The sequence below is a fragment of the Penaeus chinensis genome, chromosome 18 (genome assembly GCF_019202785.1).
Source record: "Penaeus chinensis breed Huanghai No. 1 chromosome 18, ASM1920278v2, whole genome shotgun sequence".
Lineage (NCBI taxonomy): Eukaryota > Metazoa > Arthropoda > Malacostraca > Decapoda > Penaeidae > Penaeus > Penaeus chinensis.
In genome coordinates, this window is record NC_061836.1 from 436,081 (window position 1) to 441,080 (window position 5,000).

General features: G+C 42.7%; 1 protein-coding gene across 1 annotated transcript in view; it reads right to left on the minus strand.

Moving 5' to 3' along the window:
• The window catches only part of LOC125034447 (putative neural-cadherin 2), a 253,365-nt gene that overhangs the window by 106,371 nt on the left and 141,994 nt on the right, over positions 1–5,000 (minus strand). The gene's annotated exons all lie outside the window — the stretch shown is intronic.

The window sequence follows — 5,000 nt, forward strand, 5'->3', positions numbered from 1 at the left end:
TACCTTGTCACACCAATCTAGACTTTGCCACACAAAAATGCTCCAAAAGTTTTGATTTAAGATTCGGCTCAACACAGCCTCAGAAATGTTGCAAGTAAACACGCCCTGCCTCGCCCCGGGCTCGCCCAGATTAATCTCTGGACGAATCTCGGCTGCGAAGTTAAATGGGGAGCGCCACCGGAAGTCGCAGGAGAAAGGCCCTATTAGACCGCCGGACGGATTCTCGATTCGGCCCAAGAACATCAGAAACACACGTTTATTTGCATAGAAAAGCAAACTGCAGACACGCTACGTCACGACAAGGAGGGGGGCAATGACAGATGCCGTTTTCAGGTTTATTAGGACACAGAAAAATGCCCACGGAAAAAGAGCGAGCGAGCGAGAGGGAGAGGCATCAGCTGGCGTTGAAATGGCCTCGATTCCCTCAATAAACTCGTGTGTTTACTGTCGCGGATTTTTTTATGCCACTGCATCTGAAATCCTCACGACCGAAAAGATCGCATCTGCTTTCCCCTGTGTTGTCTTCAGAGAAAGGCAAGCGCATCGGCAAACGATCGATGCATTAAATATAGTGTTGATATAAGCAGACATAAGGACACCCACACGTACGCTCACACACTCACCCCCATATATATATATATATATATATATATATATATATATGTATATACATATAAATATATATATATATATATATATATATATATATATATATATTTTCATATATATACATTTACACACACACACACACACACACACACACACACACACACACATATATATGTGTGTGTGTGTGTGTGTGGGTGTGTCTGAATGTGTGTGTGTGTGAGTGTGTGTATATGTGTGTATCTGAATGTGTGTGTGTGTGTGAGTGTGTATATGTGTGTATATATATGCGTATGTGTCTGAATGTGTGTGTGAGTGTGTAGATGTGTATATATGTATGTATGTATCTGAATATGTGTGTGTGTATGTGTCTGAACGTGATTGTGTGTGTGTGTGTGTGTGAGTGTATATGTGTGTATATATGTGTGTATGTGTCTGAATGTGTGTGTGTGTGTGAGTATATATGTGTGTATATAAGTGTGTATGTATCTGAATGTGTGTGTGTGTGTGTGTGTGTGTGTGTGTGTGTGTGTGCGCGGGCGCATTTATATATGTGTGTGTGTGTGTGTGTGTGTGTGTGTGTGTGTGTGTGTGTGTGTGTGTGTGTGTGTGTGTGTGTGTGTGTGTGTGTGTGTGTGTGTGTGTGTATGTGTGTGTGCGTGCGTGTGTTTGCGTGTGCGTGCGCGCGGGCGTGTGTATGTGTGCGTGTGCGTGCGTGTGTGTTTTCGCGCGTACGTGTGTGCACGCGCGTGCGTGTGTGCGCGTGTGTGTGTGTGTGATTGTGTGTATGTGATTGTGTGTGCGTGTGTCCGTGTGCGTACGTGAGTGTGTCTGTGTGTGTGTGTGTGCGTGTCTATGTGCGCGTGTGTCCGTGTGCGTGCGTGCGTGTGTGTGTGTGTGTGTGTGTGTGTGTGTGCGCGCGCGTGTGTATATGCGCGTGTGTCCGTGTGCGTGCGTGCGTGTGTGTGTGTGTGTGTGTGCGTGCGTGAGCGTGTGTGTGTGTGTGTGTGCGTGTGTATGTGCGCGTGTGTCCGTGTGCGTGCGTGTGTGTGTGTGTGTGTGAATTACCCCGTCGCCCCCGCCTTGCAGCACCGAACGCCCCCTGCGCAATCCTCGCTTCTTGATTGATGACGAAGTTGCTGCAACTGACACGCCGCCAGGCTTCTCCGGCGGGTCAGAGCTCACGAGGAGGATCACAGCGCCTTTCCAGAGGGCGTCGGAACGAAATGCTTGTAAGCTGAGGTCTTGCCGTTCCTGTGCTTGTATGTCTGGCCCTCTTTCTCCTTCACTCACTCACTCACTTACTCACTCATTCACTCACTCACTCACTCATCCACTCACTCAATCACTCACTCACTCAACTCTCACTCTCACTCTCCCTCTCCCTCTCCCTGTCTCTCACTCACTCACTCTCTCTCACTCTTTCTCTCTCACTCTCCCAATCTCTCACTCACTCACTCTCCCTCTCTCTCACTCACTTTCACTCTCACTCTCACTCCCCCTCTCCCTCTCCCGCTCCCTCTCTCTCACTCACTCACTCGCTCACGCACTCACTAACTCATTCTCTCTCTCTTTCTCTCTCTTCAGTTTCGTTTTATCTCGAAAGTCACACACACACACACACACACACACACACACACACACACACACATATATATATATATATAAACATAAATACCATAAATATTTAATGTATATATATATATATATATATATATATGTATATACACACACATACAGTATATAAATACAGTATATACAGTATATATATATATATATATATATATATATATATATATTTATATATATATGTGTGTGTGTGTGTGTGTGTGTGTGTGTGTGTGTGTGTGTGTGTGTGTACATATACACACACACATACAGTGTATATATATGTATATATATATGTATATATATACACACACACTGAATGTGTGTGTGTGTGTGTGTGTGTGTGTGTGTGTGTGTGCATATACACACACATACAGTGTATTTATATGTATATATATACACACACACACACTGTATGTGTGTGTATGTACACACACACACACACACACACACACACATATACATATATATATATATATATATATATATATACATATACATATATATATACACATATATACATATATATGTATGTATATACTGTATATATATATATATATATATATTTATATACTGTATGTGTGTATATGTGTATATATATATGTATACATACACATGGTGGTATTTATGTATAGAGAGAGAGAGAGAGAGAGAGAGAGAGAGAGAGAGAGAGAGAGAGAGAGAGAGAGAGAGAGAGAGAGAGAGAGAGAGAGAGAGAGAGAGAGATAGAGAGAGAGAGAGAGAGATGAATTTATGTATGCACACATACAGCTTTTGTATGTGTGCGTTGTATTTCGTACGCTAAAGCGAATACTGGTTAGCTCGCCAGAAAGGCTCTAATCGGCGTGCTGTTCTGCGCTGCGTGACGAATGTTATCAGGAGTTTCGCCTGACGATCATGTCACGATATACCTGCATTTTTCTTCTTCGATTCTGAGAGCATATCTTTTCCGCAAATTGGGTCACATCCACCTTTAAGATATTAGACGAAGTTAAGTTTGGCATTAGACAAGACAGAGAACAGCTATAGAAGTAGTACGTATGTTCGTGACTAATTCTCTGAAATGATTTTTTCTTAATTTTGCTTCTTATGTGCTACATCGCATCTCTATACAATATTTACACCTTGTGCATGTCGCCTTTACATAGAAGCAGGTTATATATATAAGAATTATGCCTCACAAATGTTCTAGTTTTGCTAAAATGTTCTAGACAGCTAAAAAAATATGATTCTCTTTTTCCACCGAGCGTCGCAGCGAAACCAGGGGCAACAATAAGCACATAAACAATCCATTTCTCTCGCCTCTCCCCTGTTTCCGCTCCTTGCTCTCTCTTTTCCTCGTTTAATCTCTGATGCGCGCATTCTTCCCATTCCTATCTCCCCCTCTTATTTCTTTCCCCTTCTCTCTCGTTTCCTCATATTGCCTTCCTTTCAGCGCTCGACTTTTCCCCTTTCCTCTCGCTCCTCTTCTGTGCTTTCGCCCGACAAGCGCCCGGCCGCCGCTGTACACAGGCTCGCAGGGCAGCTTTTTTCACGGCCATTTGCTCTTCATCTTCACAATGCTCCGTGTATCTCGAATGGGAACAATGGTGCTGTGAATTCTTAATCACAGACTGCGAAAGCCTTTCCTCCGAAGGAAAGCATATTGCTCAAGTGCTAAAATTAAGAGTTCCAAGCTTGTACACAGGAATGTACAAAACGAGTTAGCTTTCAGTGTGGCGATATGTCTTTGATAAAAGTAATCCTTTAGACAATCTTCTCTGAAGTTGCCGTAAATGATCTAAAGGTGCTATTTTGCCGGCATATCTTAATATTCTATCCACACTAACAAACTTTCCTAGCGTTATATCTGGGCAATCTCCGTTTTCTCCCAGCCCTATAAATATATGTTAAGCAGGAAGAAGGAATTTGCACGTGTTCCATGAATTTTGAATTTACTTTTGAATTCACCACACATTCTACTGTCTCACACACGCATTGTTTGTAATCAGTTATACATGTAACTTATAGCATGAATTATGCTTATGTAAAATAGGACTCATGGGCGTGCGTAGTTGCGCACCTTTTTAAACCTCCTTCTAAGAAAGACAGCCATATCTATTTGTGTTGACCCCTTACACTTTGCGTCTCTCCATGTAAAACAAATGCATAAATAAAAGTATTTCCCTTTGTATCACGTGATCAAATACTATTTAGATGAAACAATTGTGCGCCCAGGCCTCCCCACCGTAATCCCTTGCTTTATTCCTCGTTACTCCACAGGCACACTCATGAGGCTGAATGCACAGCGCTGTATTGACTCATCAACTGCAAACTGAAGAGTCGAGATATTGCATTCGAGCGCCCTCCTGCCCTCCTGGCCTCCTGCTCTCCTGCCCGCCACTCTGCCTCTGTCTTCCTTCTATACCGCCTCTTTTTTCATTTTTTCGCTAATACGATACAACTTTACATTTCTCAAGGAAAAGGAATATCAACTGGAAGAAATGTCTCTTTATAGACAAACACACACACACACACACACACACACACACGCATGCGAGTAGATAATGGCATAGAAAATGACTTTGATTTAAACCGGACGAAAAAAAACCCTGATGAATTACTGCCTGTTCCTTTGGAATTATAAAATCCAAATAAATATACTGTATATGAAGCTTCAGCAGCAAAATGGCGTGAGGAGATATTCATGCTTAAATTACTCTCTTTATAAATGTATGAAGGCGTTGGTGGGAGGCGGCATGTACTCGCGCTCCCGGTCAAAATAATGGTGCAGTTCTTGGCTCAAC